At 48.5% G+C, this 16933-nt stretch overlaps 1 long non-coding RNA gene across 1 annotated transcript in view; it reads right to left on the bottom strand.

Moving 5' to 3' along the window:
* The window catches only part of LOC119468382, a 74968-nt gene that overhangs the window by 11494 nt on the left and 46541 nt on the right, over positions 1-16933 (bottom strand). Inside the window, exons 2-4 of the long non-coding RNA XR_005197053.1 lie at positions 7115-7194; positions 5953-6068; positions 3906-4025 (exon numbers count right to left, since the gene is read on the bottom strand). This is a non-coding gene — a long non-coding RNA (uncharacterized LOC119468382). The remainder of the gene's footprint in view (positions 1-3905; positions 4026-5952; positions 6069-7114; positions 7195-16933) is intronic.

The raw sequence follows: 16933 nt of genomic DNA on the forward strand, positions 1-16933 counted from the left end.
CTATAGTCCCAGCTAATCAGGAGGCTGAGGTGGGAGGATCACATGAGCCTGGGAAGGCAAGGCTGCAGTGAGCCAAGACCACGCCACTAAACTCCAGCCTGGACAACAAAGCGAGACTCTGTTCCTAAAACAAACAAAAAAACCCTTAAATATTTGGGTCCATTTCTAGACTCTATTCTGTCTCAATGATCTGCCTATTCTTATATAAGAATTTTAATTATATGGTACCTTTATAAAACATTTTAATACCTGATAGAGTAAATATTCACCATTTTTCTTTTTTGGTATTTTCCTTATTCTCATTGCTGATATTCTTCCAGATTAGCTTCACAATTGTTTTGTCAAAAAAAATTTTAATCCTGTTGAGATCTTGATTAGATTATCTTAATTTCACACCTTTGTTTAGGAGAATTGGCATCCTTAAAGTATTAAATCTTTCTACCCAAGAACTAGGTATGTACCATATTTATTCAAACTCAGAGGAATTTTCTTCATGTAATTCTACACACTTTTTGTAAAGTTTATTTCTGGGCACTTTGTGTTTTTGTTTGTGTTTTACAGTATGGATGGGGGCTTTTATTTTACTTTCTAAATAGTCATTTTATAAATAGAAAAGCTGATAGTTGTGTAGATTGCTTTGTTACTGGCCATTTTACTGAGCTCTGTTTTTTTTTTTTATTGTTTTGCAGAATATTGTCTTGAGTTTTCCAGATAAATAATCATCTTATCTGAAAACTATGATTATTTGCTCCTCTCTCTCAACGTTTATACTTTCTGTTTCATCTTCTTATCTAATTGCAATGCCAAGCACTTTTGGAAAAGTGTTTTCTAAACACTGATAACAACAGTTATCCTGATTTGGTTTCTGACTTTAATGACAAAATGTCTAGAATTTCACCAACCCTAATGTCTCTTGTTCCATTCTCTCTACCTGTGTAGCCACTATCTTATCTAACCCATCCTAATTTGTCATCTGTGTTACCATAAATGTGGTGAATAAGGATACACAGTTTGAAGTCAGACGACCTGTGTTCAAGTCCTGACTCCACCATTTGCTAATTATATGGTCTAGTCAAGCTACTCAAGATTTTGAAAACTCAGCTTAAAAAAAAGGGGGTTGGGTAGGGGAGGCTCTTTTAAGGATTAAGTGAGATAATACATGAATTATGTGTAGCATCCATAAATGATAATTTTTAAAGCCTCAGCCCCCAATTTCTCTTTTCAATCCAATATATACATATATACATATACATATATATATATATATATATATATATCCCACTCTTACGTTGATCTTCCCAAAATATCACTGTTTTCACATCACTTATCCCTTCCCTTCCTCTGCTCACAAATCTGAAGCTACTCTCCCTTGCCTACAAAAATCAAGCCCAAATTCTTAACCTTGCACCTGAGTCCTTCCATTATTCAACTCCAAGCTTCCTTCCAGTCTCATTTCCTGTAGGCCCCAGCCACCTTCACTCCACAACGCACCCCCACCCACCCTTTCCTCCTACCTCCAGGGTCTCCTCATTCATGGCTGCCTAATACCAACTCGGCTCTCGGCTCCCTACTCAGACCCCTCCATCAGCCCCTGTATCAGCTTTTATGTTGCAAGTAACACAGAAATGAAATCCAAACTGGCTTCATAAAGTGGATTTATTAGCTCATGTAATACTCCAGATGCAACAGACATCAGGCACAGTTTGACTGGGAATGGGACTCCATTTTTCTGTGATTTTCCAGGTTCTTCCCACCTCCATATGTTGGTGACATTCTCGGGTTAGTGCTCCTAGTCACCAGATGCCTGCCAGAAACAGGGCCACCTGTTTCCTCATTCACATCCAGATAGAGAGGTTAGATGTGTTTCCCCAGCCATCTCACAAAAACCCTGAGTGTTTGTCTGATGGGGCCAATCTGAATCAATCCCAGTGACTAAAGGGAATATATGTATGACTGGTTTGGAACCACCCAGTGTGCCAAGGTCAGAGAAGGGGGCAATATCTGAACTGGCTAAGCCAATCAGGACCCATCCTCAGAGCCACACACACTGATGGAGACAGACATGGTGTCGACAACCTCACTTGCACTCCAACCTCTTCCACTTCACTTCTCTGGGACGTAGGCTTCCTTTAAGGTCCATGCCAAGCCCCAGACCTCTGCCAACGTGCCCCTCCACTGGGCTCCTCGCGCTCTTACTCTGCTTGACACACAGTAACCACTGCCAGATATAATTTATTTAAATAGTCATTTGTCTCAATTTGTCTCATCTTTCTAATTAGTAATCACAGACATGATTGAGGGCTACAAAACAGTTTACACAAGCCAGCCCTTTTGGCCTTCAGAACAGTCCCGTGAGACTCAGAGGGGTTAAGGGACTTGCCCTATGTCACACAGCCAGAAATGACATTGTCCCAGAGGCCTTTGCAGCAATTTCACACACACGCATACACACACACACATACACACACACACACCACCACCACCACCACAATCCCTCCTCTAACCCACAACTTTGGTCTGACCCTAAGATGCAGAAACCCCCCTGGAACCACCTCCCTTTTCCACTTCACCTCAATTTCTAGAGCTCTTAGCCTTCCTCCAAAAAGCACAGGGAAAGTTTTCTTGCCAGACAGCAGTTTCTAAGATTTGTGCGACAAGGCCAGGTAAAATTCAAATGACTCTGGGTGATTTAATCTGCTTGGGGCTGGGGTGGTAAATCAGGGCAGCCCAGGCTGCCACAGCTGCCCCAGAAACCCACGAGCCGAGCTGCCGACAGGAGTTTCTCTGCAGATCTGCAGGTGAGGGCCTGGAAGCGTGAACTGTGGCCGGGGGAGTTCCCTTCCACTGCACTCGGCATACATTTGGAAGGTCCTATGGCCCACAGCCTCTCTCGACCTACATGTTCCACCAGGAACCATCCTTCCCAAGGCTGCAGCCCCAATTCCTTCCTCCCCCACCCCACACCCCACCGTCAAAGCTGTTCTCCCAAGACCACACTGGACGTTTTAGGGGAAGGAGACCAGCATGGGCCAAGCGCGCACTGAAACTGCCGCCTCAATGCCAGGCCCTCGTGTACCCATTACCTCATTTCATCTTCACAACAACTTAATGAGGGAGGCATGCCCATCCCCAGTTCACAGGTGACTTAATTGAGGCTCAGAATGATTATATTTCTTGCCCAGGGTCATTACGTAGCTAGTAGGAGGCAGCGCCAAGATTCAAATTTAGTCTCCTGAGACTCCAAAAGCCCCATCCTTTTGACTCTATCCCACTGCGAAGGCCAAGAGGAGTAAGGAGGTGGCAGCTTCACTTGGGACCATGCTGTTTGAGAAAAGAGCAGAGCAGGCCCTGGAGGAAGGGAACTTGTTATCACGAGCAAATAAAGCAACAGTTTTCCCACAGAGAGGAAACGTCAAAGGAAAAGGTAGTCACACTTATTAGGTGCCCACTGTGTGCTAAGCAATGTGTATATATCTGGGTGCCATGTGCCAGGGGCTCTACGTCCATTATCCAAGCCATAATTCTATATGCAATAAACATTTACCAACCGGCTTTTTGAAAGAAAAAGGGAGTCCTCATTTGTAGCATTTGCCAATTTCTGCTGTGTAAATACTCCCACAATGGTCAATTTCAAGCTACCAATGGGATGCCAATGCATGCAGAATGGGGCAGAGATGCCCTTGTTTGGTTCTGTTAGCCAGTAGGAACCAACGCCAGCACTCTACTGTCTATAAAAGAGGTGTTGTTAGGCTGGGCGCAGTGGCTCACGCCTGTAATCTCAGCACTTTGAGAGGCTGAGGCGGGCAGATCACTTGAGGTCAGGAGTTGGAGACCAACCTGGCCAACATGATGAAACCTGTCTCTACTAAAAATACAAAAAAATAGCCAGGTGTGGTGGCACACACCTGTAATCCCAGCTACCTGGGGGCTGAGGCAGGAGAATCACTTGAACCCGGAGGCAGAGGTTGCAGTGAGCCAAGATGGTGCCACTGCACTCCAGCCTGGGCAACAGAGCAAAACTCCATCTGAAAAAAACAAACAAAAAAAGGTTTCGTTAAACTCACAACAAATGAGATCATACAAAATGGTGTTCAGGCTGAAATCCACGCCTTTATAATTTTCTAAAGTCCACATTTGCTCCACAGCTCCATGGTCCCAGAAACAAAGATGATGCAGGGAACCACGATCACTGATCTCTGATCTCTCTAGGAAGGTAGACTCCAGTGAAGTCCTGAAAGGCAGAAGGCCAGTGGGTAAAAGTTCAGCAGCTCAGTATTCAGTGTAGGAAAGAACTTTTTGAACGCCCCTCTAGACCAACAGCTACAGAAAGGCAATATCCAGGCATGGCTGGCACATAGCAAACGCTCAGTAAAGAATGAATGAATGAATGAGCCATTACCTGCTGTTCCATTGATACCTCAGACTCACCAAATCTGAAACTCAGCTCATCCTCGTTCCCAAAAAGTCCCTCTCTCCTCCTGTGTGTCCCGTCTCAGTGAATATCACCAAGCCAGAGCCTGAGAGTCCTTGTCTCTTTGCTCATCCTTACTCCCCATGTCCAATCAACCAACAAGTCCTATGTATTCCCCTTCCCAAATACCTCATCAACAGGTGCTGTCCTCAGCATCCTCACTCTGCCATCCTGGCTGGGACCGTCACCACCTCCTGCTGAGCTTCCCAACCGGTCTTGTTAGCATGCATCCTTGGCCTGTATTTTCTCCCAGCCCCTGTCAAATCCATGATCAGCAAAGCTGCCAAACTGATCTTTCAAAATTCTACCTCTGAGCATGTCATCCCAAGGCTTCAATGAGTCCCCATTACCCAAAGGATGGAATCAAAGCCCCTTAGTCCTCCCGAGGTCTGGCCCCATCTCCCTCTCCAAACTGATGACACACCTCCCCCCACACCTCACATTGGTCTTTTTTTTTTTTTTTTTTTTTTTGAGACAGGGTCTCACTGTCACCCAGGCTGGCCTGCAGTGGTGGCATCTCAGCTCACTGCAGCCTCTGCCTCCCAGGTTCAAATAATCCTCCTGCCTCAGCCTCCCAAGTAGCTGGGATTACAGGTGCATCACCACATCCAGCTAAATTTTGTATTTTGACAAAATACATGTTGGCCAAGCTGGTCTTGAACTCGTGATCTCAGGTGATCCACCCATCTCAGCCTCCCAAAATGCTGGGATTACAGATGTGAGCCACTGCACCTGGCCACATTGGTCTTTATTCTTCAACATCAACCTGCTTAATGTTCACTGCACCGTGCCTTATCCATGCCTTTGTTCACACTGTGCCTCCTTCCTGGAATGCCCTCTTCTCCCTCTTCCATCTTTTGCTTTCCTTTGCCTGATAGCTCCTACTCATCCTTTAGAATGTAAAGGAAGATAGTTTAAGTAGATGATTCCTGGAGACCCTTTTAGTCCTAAAATTTCATGATTCTAATGCCAAGTGTTGATATTCAAGGCCCTCTGGATACCAGAGTCACCTTCTTTCTCCTTAGGATCCGCAAACGTCCTTAGGGATCCTTTGTCCAATTCCACCACTTTACAGACAGAAAATTGGACACCAGAGAGGAAAAAGGACTAGCCCAAGATCACACAGCAAATCAATGGCAGAGCCAGGACAAGAACCAGGCACCTGCTTCCCAGCTCAGGGCTTTCTTTGCACTGCATCTTCCAACCTGATCCTCCTCTGCCAACAAGGATATTCTCACCACAACCCTCACCACCCCACTCAGACTCGCCTCCTCTCACCTGAGCCATATACACACCTTTCCCGCCTTTGCCCAGGACACTGTAAGCCTGCTCCCTCAATGCCACTCAACTTCCAGGGCCCTCTAACTCCAAGAAGCCTACCGTCATTATCAGGCCAAATCCCTCCACACCCACTCTTACATACCCTTCCCCAAACCACCCATATTTGCCGGAGCCCAGCAACCAGGGCTTAGTTCACTCACATGCGGTCAGTGTCTTGTTCATTTTCACCAGGTAAGATGTCCACTCCTCAAGGCTGGCTGGTGTCTCTTCATCTTCTTTCTTCTCCTCCCTTCACATCCCCCAACTCAATACACAACTGCCCAGGGTAGCAAAGTATAGCCAAAAAAAGCATGCGTCAGAGGTCAGCCAGATTGAGGCTCAAATCCCAGCTCCGTGTGCCCTGAGCGGTTGACCTTAACTCATCTGCGCCTCAACCTTCCTTATCTATAAAATAGGTCCTACCACCCAGGGTTGCTATGAGGACTGAATGAGCTCACCCATATTACAGGCCTAGCCCTTGGTGGCCCTATTAAATGAGAGCTCCCTTCTCCATTGCCTTTCTCACTGAAGCCCAAGACGCTTGGAGAAATTGACTCCTCTGGGCTGGAAGAGGGGCAGCCTCATGAATACTTTCTCTCACTCTCGTCCTCATCAGGCTATGAACAGCCCGCATGCAGAAACGTGGAGTGTTTCCAACCCCCTTTCCCACCCCCAACAATCTGCTTTAACCTTCCCATCACAAACGCCTTGTTTATTTCAATATCACTCGTTTTATTTTTCCATTCACGTGAAAAAAAATGACAAAAACAGATTTAAGAGGAAGAAAAGTATTTAATGAGTAAAAATGCGTGTAGCTCTGTGTCTTTCTCAGGAAAAAGTGGCTGTGATTCTGGCATAAGAGAGGGAAGCTCAACAGCTTCACTTCGCTGCAGCTGCCAGGAGAAGCGCTTTTCAGAGTGGAACAGAATCTCCAAATTAAACAGCGCGTCTTCCAGCCAGGAGCTTCCTGTGCCGAATTCAGCTTGGCAGGTGACATCCCAGCTCAAGAGGAGATCCAGCCCCAGTGTGAGCAGCTGCAAGGCTCCCTCCTCCTGCCCCACCTCCAGCATAAGAAAACTAGTCTGGCCAGGCCCTGGCAAGCCACTGACCACCAGGAAAGGGCTCTAAGAAGGGAAGGAGACAGCTGGAAAAGGAGTGGGTACACCTGGCCAGCGGGAACCAGGGAACCAGGAGCTCTCCTCGTTCCAGAACATTCGGAGACCAGCACTTTCTTCTCCCTTGACTGATGGTAACTGGGCATAAAGGACAAATCCAAGACAGACCTCAAACAAAAACCCAGAGAATCTGCAGTGTCTTTCCCACCTTCAGAGGTGTCATTTTGGAAGCTGCTCTGGGTGGAATCCAAGGGTCAAACTCCGAAAGGACTCTGCCTCCCCTAAGGACTTGAAAAGACAGGGAGAGAACTGGAAAAACAGAAAATAGCACATGATCTTCAAATATGTACACTAGAAACTGCCCCTAGGCAGAGAGTAAACTGAGGCTAGAGAGAGCTTCCCCTCCCTTGTCCCAAACCCCACACCTCTATTAATGTAGCCGACTGACTCACACTGAACTTACCAGCACTTGAGCTTCTAAATCTTTCTCATGAGCTGCCATCCCTTCTACAGTTTTTCCTGTAGTCAAGATGGGCCTCAGCATTTTTCCCTGTGTTATTTCCTCATGCTAAATTCACCTTGCCACGCCAGCCTGTTGCCAGCCTGTTGAGATCTTTCTAAATCCTGATTCTGCTGAGATTTTCTCTGTCCCTTAGAGCTTTCTACCACCTCCAACTTTGAGAGGTCTGCACCCTGCATGTCTTCTTCTAGGTCCTTGGCATAGATTTGTCAAAAGCAGGGTGGCCAGTGCCATGGAAGTGTCTACAGGCCTTTTGTGGATGGACCCGGTTCTGCTTATGTGAACATTTCATGGCTGTAGTTAGGCTCAGTGGGAACCCGCTTTGTGCCCTCTCAGACATACCTCATGTCCTCAAGAGGGAAAGAGACTCTACCCCACATCTTAGGAGGCAGTGTGATATGGCAGAAAGGGTCAGACAGACCCAGGTTTGAATCCCAGCTCCACCCACCTCGGGCAAGTCACTTCCGGGAGACCCAGTGTCTCCTCAGTAAAATGGAGATAGTCGCATCCAGGGCACAAGCTTGTGAGGATGAAATAAAACCATGTGTGTGAAGTACCCAGCACACAGTCGGTGCTCAATAAATCACAGATTCCTCTCCACCCATGCTGGCTCGTTTTCTTTACCCACGAGTCATTAAGCTGTCCAGAACTGAAGAGCTGTGCCCGGTCTTGGTGAACCCATGTTGGCTCCAGGGATCACTGCGTTCTTTTGTATGCCACAGATTTCACCATCCATATTAGACCCTTATCCTACTTTGAGATCAGCCAAAACCCTGGATCTTTTTTGTCTGAAGTCCTGTCGAGGCAGTCCTTCCTTCCTGGACCTGTACAGTTTTTAAAATAACAATAAGAACAGTAGTAATGACGGCTTGATCCTTCCAATCTCACTCTGAGATTTTTTTTTTGAAAGTATCTGCATTGTGCCTATGAGGAAACTGAGGTTCAGAGAGGTTACATAACCCTCCCCAGGTCACACAGCTGGAGAGGGTGAAACATGAGTGCAGCTGTCTGACCCTGACCACCACTCACGCACTAGAGAATATTTCCTAATGCTGGCCTAAGGGGGCATTTTGTCTCTGGCCTTGCTGCATGTGTCTTTTAGCCTCAGCCCCAAGTATCACTTGGTTGAGTGCCTTCTGGGTCCTGACACTGTCATCCACAGGATAGCCTCCCCAGCCCCACCTCCCAGCCGCTCTGCATCCACCACCCAGCCACTCTGTGTCCACCTCCCAGCCGCTCTGTGCCCACCTCCCAGCTGCTCTGTGCCCACCACCTTCATGTTAAACAGGACTGAATGGAGGCACAGATCCCACCATTCCCTGAAGACTGAAACAATGGGCTCTTCGTGTTGGCCCCCACAACCACATCACTCCCTAAACTCTTTGATGCCTGGGCCCCTGACCCCCCACAGCCTAAGCATAGGGCCAGCTTGGACCCCCTTCCCCAACCCCTCATCAGGGCTTAGCCACCTGCCACCAAATCCTGATGCCTCTGAACTGACTACTGCCTCCTGAATCCCTGATGCCAGGATCCTACCCCACCCAAGTGGCACCCCAAGGCCCCTCTTCCCAGAATGTCCAGCCAGCTGCTGCCCATGTGGGTGTCCTCCAGCACTGATCACCAGCCTTTGCCCTTCTCCTGAAGCCTCCCAGCCCCAGGCTCAGACTGTGCTGCAGGGTGAGGGAATTTCCTAAGCATGAGGCCCATATGTGCCCAAGGGAAAAGGAAAGGGTGGACCCAGGAGGCTGCCAGGGATAGGGCTCAGGCCTATGGCTACCAGGTGTGTAGCCCATCAAGGGAAAGATTCCTAGAGATTCCCAGGGAAGCCCTTCATGGTTCTGTTTGCAAACCTTTGACAATACCCAAGCAGGATGCCCCGAACCTGAAGCCTCTATCAGAGAATTGCCCCTAGGGCCTCAAAAGACACAGTTACCCACATCATCAAACACAGTCACCCACATCATTAAAAATGCAGTCCTGGCCCACACAGTGGCCCTCTCCTGTAATCCCAGCACTTTGGGAAGCCAAGGTGGGTGGATCACTTGAGCTCATCAGGACCTCAAGACCAGCTTGGGCAAAGTGGCAAAACCCCATCTCTACCAAAAATACCAACAAATGAGCCAGGTGTGGTGACTCACATGTGTAATCCCAGCTACTCAGGAGGCTGAGGTGGGAGAATGGCTTGAGCCCAAGGAGGTGAAAGTTGCCGTGAGCCGAGATCGTACCATTACACTCCAGCCTGGGTGACAGAGCAAGACTCCGTCTCAAAAAAAAAAAAAAAAAATGCAGTCTTTGACTATGACGCACCTACAAACACTCACTTTATAAGCATATTCACACAGAACACTTCGAAAGCCCACTCATGCCCTCATGACACAGGGAAGCCCATCCACCCACTCAGTAAATACCGATTAAGCGCCGCCAGGCACCTGGAAGACATCAGTGGACAAATGGTACAGAGGCTCCACTCTTTGTGAGGACTTGCATCCTAACAGAGATACCAACAATTTTAAAAACTTAGGCTAGTACATAAAAAATAAATGAGGCCGGGCGTGGTGACTCATGCCTGTAATCCCAGCACTCTGGGAGGCCAAGGCAGGTGGATCACCTGAGGTCAGGAGTTCGAGACCAGCCTGGCCAACATGGTGAAGCCTGTCTCTACTAAAAATACAAAACTTAGCCAGGCATGGTGGTGCACGCCTGTAATCCCAGCTACTCGGAAGGCTGAGGCAGGAGAATTGCTTGAACCTGGGAGGCGGAGGTTGCAGTGAGCCAAGATCACACCACTGCACTCCAGCCTGGGCAACAGAGTGAGACTCCCTCTCAAAAAATAAAAATAAATGACAGTTAGTAAATCACTTATACTGGAAGGTAACATAAAAAAAGAAAAATGAGAACAACATAAGAACTGTAGTGCTGTGAGGAGGGGCAGGCAGCAATTTTAAGTAGAGTGGTAAGCACTGATCAAGAGAGTGACACTTAAGGGAACTCTTGAAGGGGGTGATTACGTTATTCATTTATTCATTCAGTGAATGTTCTTGGACATCCGCTACACCACCACGTGCCAGGGACTGATCTAATAGTGGGGATACAGCCATCAACAAAACAGGTAAAACTCCTACCCTCATTGGGTTTACAGTCTAGTTTTGGGAGAGAAATCATAAACAAAGAAGTAACTACTGGTGGGGTGTGGTGGCTCACGCCTGTAACCTCAGCACTTTGGGAGGCCCAGGTGGGCGAATCACGAGGTCAGGAGTTCCAGACCAGCCTGGCCAACATGGTGAAACCCCATCTCTACTAAAAATATAAAAATTAGCCAGGCATGGTGGTGGGTGCCTGCAATTCCAGCTACCTGGGAGGCTGAGGCAGGAGAATCGATTAAACCCGGGAGGCAGAGGTCATGGTGAGCCAAGGTCATGGTGAGCCGAGTTCATGCCACTGCACTCCAGCCTGGGCAACAGAGCAAGACTCCATCTCAAAAAAAAAAAAGAAGAAGAAGAAGTAACTATTAATACACAGTGTGTCCAGCTGAGGAGTAAGAAAGGGGAGCCTCCCATACCCACCCTTACAAACGTTCCCACTAGGCAAACAAACACCCGCAGATCACCTCCCAAGCTCACTGTCATACACGCTCACACCAGCCTCTACACAGACTCACAATACAAACAGAGGCACACGGCACCCTCGCTGCTGTAAGTACACTCACCTGAACACACAAATACGCCCACATGCAGACAAAAACACATGCACAAACATACCTACAACACACCTACACATGAACATGCACACACAGGTACCCAGCATAAACACACAAATGCTCATCAAACACACACGCACACCCCACGCCTGGCTCATTCAAGCCTTGGAGAAACTCACCCTCAAGGTCACACAGAGAAACTAGACAGTCAGAACTGGCAGAACCCTGGGGAACCAGGCTGGAGCCCAGAGAAGAGTGACAGCTTGCCCACAGCATGGCAGTGGTGCTGTGGACACCAGTCCGATTCTGAGTCCGGTCCCAAGGCCAGCACGGTGCAGCACACACTCCCCCGTCCGTACACTGTCAACCTCAGCATTCATCAAACTCACACTTGCAAAGCACTCACAGATACACACGCCTGCACACAGGGACACACACACAGGCACACACATGCATGCAAGAGCACACACCTCATTCCCCTCTCCCATGTAACAAGGTGGGGTGAGGTCTAGAGAGTTTCTTGCAATTTCAGCATCCCTTGTCCGCTTCACCATCTTCCACCCACCTCACACATCACAGCCGTTCCAGCCACTGACAAATTCTCTTCCTGCCTTTACCTGTGGCCAAGAACCGTTTGTGCATGCAGATGCGTCGTGCGTGACTGCGTCCATGTGTGGTGCAGAAATGGGTAGACGTGTTTGTATGTAAGTATTCAAGTTTGCTGTGTAACACCTTTACGTGTATATGCAACTGTGTGTGCACCTGTGTGTATGTGCATGTTCTCAGGAAGAAAGAGATTTAGAATCTAAATCCTGTTTCTCCAGGGGATGAAAGAAAGCAAAGCAAAGTTGAGGTTTAAATCACACCACCGTGGGCAGGAGAGGTTCCCCTGCCCTACTTGATTATCTGCCGGTGTGCAGTGGGACCGGCTGGCAGGCAGGACGCGGCGGGCAGCCCATCAGCAGGGAGCCATTTGTTGTCTCCAGACCCCTGGGACCTGCTGTGGCTGCTCCAGGAGTGGGAGACCAGAGCACAGCGACAGCGACAAGCACATGCCCGTCCCAGGTGCTGGGGGATGGAGGAGGAAGGGTGCTGGCATTAGGCTCTGGCCTCCTTGTGCTTAAGGAAAGCAAGGGAGAAGAGGCAGGAAGCTCCAGGCCAGAGAAAAGCCCAGGCACTTCCTGGCCTGGAAGGAGGGAGAGGGTCCAGGCAAGAGGTGGCACGGGTCCCACGCTGCCAACCTCTTCACTGGCCAGGAGGGCATCCGCAGGACACCAGGCACTCTGAGCCGTGAGTAGCCCGACCTTGCCTCTGAGTCTCCTGGAGAGCAGCGTCTTCCCCACAACACCCCAGTCTCTCTCTCTCTTTGTTTCTGTGGGTTTGCTCTTTGTCTCTCTCTCTCTCTCTGTCTCTGTGATTCTTTCACCTTTCTGTGTCTGATTGTCTGGCCTTACCTCTCTCTCTGTCCATTTCACTCTCTTCTTTTTCAAGTTCCTCTATCAGCCACACCTCAGCACTTCCCTCTCCCGACCCTGTCACCTGTGGCCTTGCTTCTGCGACACCACATACCTCCCAAGTAATTTATCCCATGGAGCCTCTCACTATCCCTTTGAGACAGTCTAGCAGGGTTGAGATTAGAAATCCCATTTTACAGATGAGGAAACTGAGTGCCCAAAGTTTACCCAGGGCCACACAGCCGACACCGGATTAAAAATAATACAGGCGGTGGCTGACGCCTGTAACTCCAACACTTTGGGAAGCCGAGATGGGCAGATCGTTTGAGGCCAGGAGTTTGAGACCAGCCTGGCCAAAACGGTGAAACTCCATCTCGACTAAAAATACAAAAATTAGCCAGGCATGGTGGTGGGTGCCTATCATCCCAGCTACTCAGGAGGCTGAGGCAGGAGAATCACTTGAACCTGAGAGGCAGAGGTTGCAGCGAGCTGAGATGGCATCACTGCACTCCAGCCTGGGTGACAGAGCGAGACTCCGTCTCACAAATAAATAAATAAATAGAAATAAAAACCCAGGTCTTTTCACTGCACAACCAGCTCCCTGTAACTCCACATCACCTGGAAGCGTGAGCAGTTCTCCCCAGTACTCCACACCTGAAGAGATTTAAGAACCCAGCAGCACAAATCAGTGCATCCCACACCAGCCCAACCACTAAAACTGCCGTCCATCAACTAAAGGTCCTGGCAAACAATCAGGGCTGAGATATGAGGCACAGGGACCCTCTTTCTCTGCGTGTCCTGCCAAAGATGCTCCGCCCCAGCCCCCTCACCCACCAGGTCTGAAGTGCGTGTACCTCCTACAGTCCCCAGGCCCACCTGGGATGAATGGACTTCCTGCCCCTTGATTTGGTGCCTCTTGAGGCCTCCATCTTCCCATCTGTACAATGGGGATAATAGGTCTTGCTCACACTGCTGAGTTGGGTTCCTGCTCCAACACTCGAGGCAGCTTCTCTCCCTCTGCAGGGATCCCCCGATCCCTAACAGGCCTTAGACTTCGGTCACCAAGAGCCCTCGGACACCTCTGGAGGACTGCTGTGGTTCCCTGGGCCCAAACTTGCTTTGGCCACACGGGCAGCTGGGCGGCAACTGGGAAGCCACAGGCCCAGAGGCAGAAACCCATCTGCAGCAACATCCAACCACCTCCAGAAGCCTCCACCACTGCCTCCAGCCCCCGCCCCAGAGACGTCGGCACCAACGACCCGCCAGGGCCTGCCCATTTTCCTTTCTTTTCATTGCCGGCTCTGCGCACAGTTATAGAACCAGGTCTCCACAGAGTAATTTACTGGCAGAATCTCTCCCAGAATCCAGCTTGAAACCAAGCTGTAAAAACAGCTTCGAGTGTAAATAATTCATGCAGACAATATGACTTTTTTATGTAAATTCGGTGCATTAACCCTCTATTATAATGATGGACGACAGATAGGGGCGACGTTGCCTTGGTAAGAGCTAATGGATGGCCGCCATAAATTCACTGCACATTTTATTGTGTTGCTGGAAATTGTGCCTTCAGGCAATGCTGTTTACTTTTATGTAAAACTCTAGGTTCCCTAAATATTACAAATATTTTACATCCAGCTCCTCAGCATTTGGGCTCTGCCCACAAATCAAGCTTTCTCCATGTGAGTTGTAATTAAAGGTTTGTTGTTTTTTTTTTCCTGGGACAATTATCTCCAACTATACAGAGAAATATTTTTCCCCTTTAGATGTTTCGTCATTGACGTATTAACAGATCCTTTGAAGAAGGAGGTTGGAAGTGACTTGCGGTGATACTTGGCGGGAGGTGGGGCCACAGGAGAAGGGGCTCTGTGGGTGCAAGGGCTTGGTGGCTGGCTTTCATGTCTGGCTGCCACTCTGCTTTATTTACACATATGATATTCTGGGTCTTCCTCCCCACTCTTCCTTTCTATAATTCATGACCACTTTAGCAGGGTAATTCCTCTCACCACCTTTGCAAGAGATTGGTCCCTTGCAAGCCCCCTCCCTGGCCCAGCCTCCTCCAGGGATGCAGACGCTGGGGCCTCAGGCCCCTCGAGGGAAAGAAGTAGTGTCCTCACACCTGGCTCCCATACACAAGCCAATTCATCCCTCCCTTGCCCCGTGCCCTGAGCTCCTTGGACAGAGCTCACATGGCCCAGACCTCCTTGGACGGAAACTCGGGGTTTCCTGCATTGATTCTCCTTCCATCCAAAACATTGGAAATGCTCTTTCGCCTCAGCCCCTACCCAGACAGAGGTCATGAAGATGCCACTGAGTCTTGCCAGAGGTCTGGGGAATGGACAGCTGAGAACCTCAGCAGCTTATTAACGAAGGGAGGCAACAGCTGGAGCAGCAGCCCTCTTTAAAAATAATCCTCACACTTGTTTATTATTGTCATTAATATTAATAGCCATGCTATTAATATTCATATAGCTGCATTAATATCACCCAGGAGCACCTGGGATCTCCAAGCACTCCTAATGGCATGGGACTCTGCCTCCAGGGCCCCCACCTCTCTGCCTGCCCCTCCCCACGGGGACGACACCGTCCTGTGCAGGTTCCAAACCGCTCTCCCGTCTCCTCTCTATCTTCTGTGGTTGGCACTCGCCTTTGGAAGCCCAGAGCCACGTGGACTTGGAGTTATTTCTAAGTCCCAGGGGCTCTCCTGTGAGGACGGGACTGCGGACCAGGGATCCTGGACATTTCCTGCCTCCCCAAGGGGCACAGGAAGGTTTCTGACAAAGGTGGCTTAAGAAAGAAAGATGGTTCATTTCCCCCTCAAGGGCTCAATTTCCTGTGGAGTCGAAAAAAAGACACATTGGTTAAAAACAAAGATGAGATATCATTTTTCACCGATTCGATTGGCAAAGATAATTATAATAATAATGGCAACAGCAGTGGCCGGCTCACTGCCTATGTGAGAGCGCGATGCTTAACCCTGCATGCTCGCTCTCCCGCTGAACCTTCGCAACAACCTCGTGGCGAACCCTTTACGGGATGGAACATGTGTAAAACCTTGGTGGGAAGCAATTGACAATAGGTGACAAAATGCAAAGTGTGCTTACCCTCTGACCCAGCAATTTCATTTTTAGGAATTTCTCGTGTGTTCCTAATTGAAAATACTGTTTCCTCTGAGTGAAACCTTCTTGCTGTTCCCCTCCCACAATGACCAGTGCTTTTTCCTCTTCGTCCTGACTCTGCCTTTTGCCCACTCACCTTTCAAGCTGAATGTCACCTCCTCAGAGAAGCCCTCCCTGACTCCCAAGCCCAGGTTACCTTCTGTTGTTTTACTCTCTCATAGCCTGTATGTTTCCTTCGTACTACGTGTACTTTTCCTTCGTACTACAGATCAACTGCTAATTGGATAATTATCTGTGTAACTGCTTAATACATATGCTCATTGCAAAAAATTGCTATCTTCCCTGATGACAGGGGCCAGACACCCTGTCTCCTCGCTACATCATTAACTCCACCAGAGCCGGGACTGACCAAGTCTGTTTTATTCATGATTCCTATGCCTAGCACCTGGCATTGGGCTGGTACATAGAATACACTCGAAAAACATCTGTAGCATGAATGAATCAATGAAACTCACAAAGATATATGCACCTAGATGTTCATTGCAGGGATGTTTATAATTGGAAAAACATGTATCTCCATCAGCTGGGGACTGGGTAAGTAAAGTGAGGTTTATCCAGATACTGGTATATCCATACACATAATACAGGCATTAAAACCATGAGGTGGATCTATATGAATTGACATGAAGGATGTCCATGACATATTGCTGAGTGGGGCGGGAAAAAAAACAGGTGACAGAACAGCATGTGTCGTCTGATTTCACTCGGGGTGGAATTGCATACGTGAAATCTATTTGTGTATATTTATGCAAGGAGAGAAGTCTGGAGGGACGCTCACCAAAATGTTATGTGGTTATCTCTGGCTGGTGAAATCTGAGGTGGTTTTTACATTTTTCTTTGAACTTTTCCATATTGTCTGAATTTTTTGCAATGAGCATATGTATCCTTTTTTACAAAATGATAAAGCTGCTTTCAAAAGAAAAAAAAAGTATAGGTGCATTGGAAAAGGTTGGGGTGCTCAGCGAGGGGCTCAAATCTGGGAAACCAGGTAAGTTGGAAAGAAGCTGGGGCCAAGGGGTCTCCCCTCCTAGCTCTGCTGGTCACCCTCCCAGGCTACAGGGGAGGGGCATCTAGGGCCATACCCCTCCCCTACCCAGTCCTTCCTCCGGGCGCACCATGCTTGTCCAGAGTGGGGTTTCTAAATAGGGATTTCCGCATTTGATTTTTCTGACATGCTTTA

The sequence above is a fragment of the Cebus imitator genome, unplaced genomic scaffold (assembly GCF_001604975.1).
Source record: "Cebus imitator isolate Cc_AM_T3 unplaced genomic scaffold, Cebus_imitator-1.0 Scaffold420, whole genome shotgun sequence".
Classification (NCBI taxonomy): Eukaryota; Metazoa; Chordata; class Mammalia; order Primates; family Cebidae; genus Cebus; species Cebus imitator.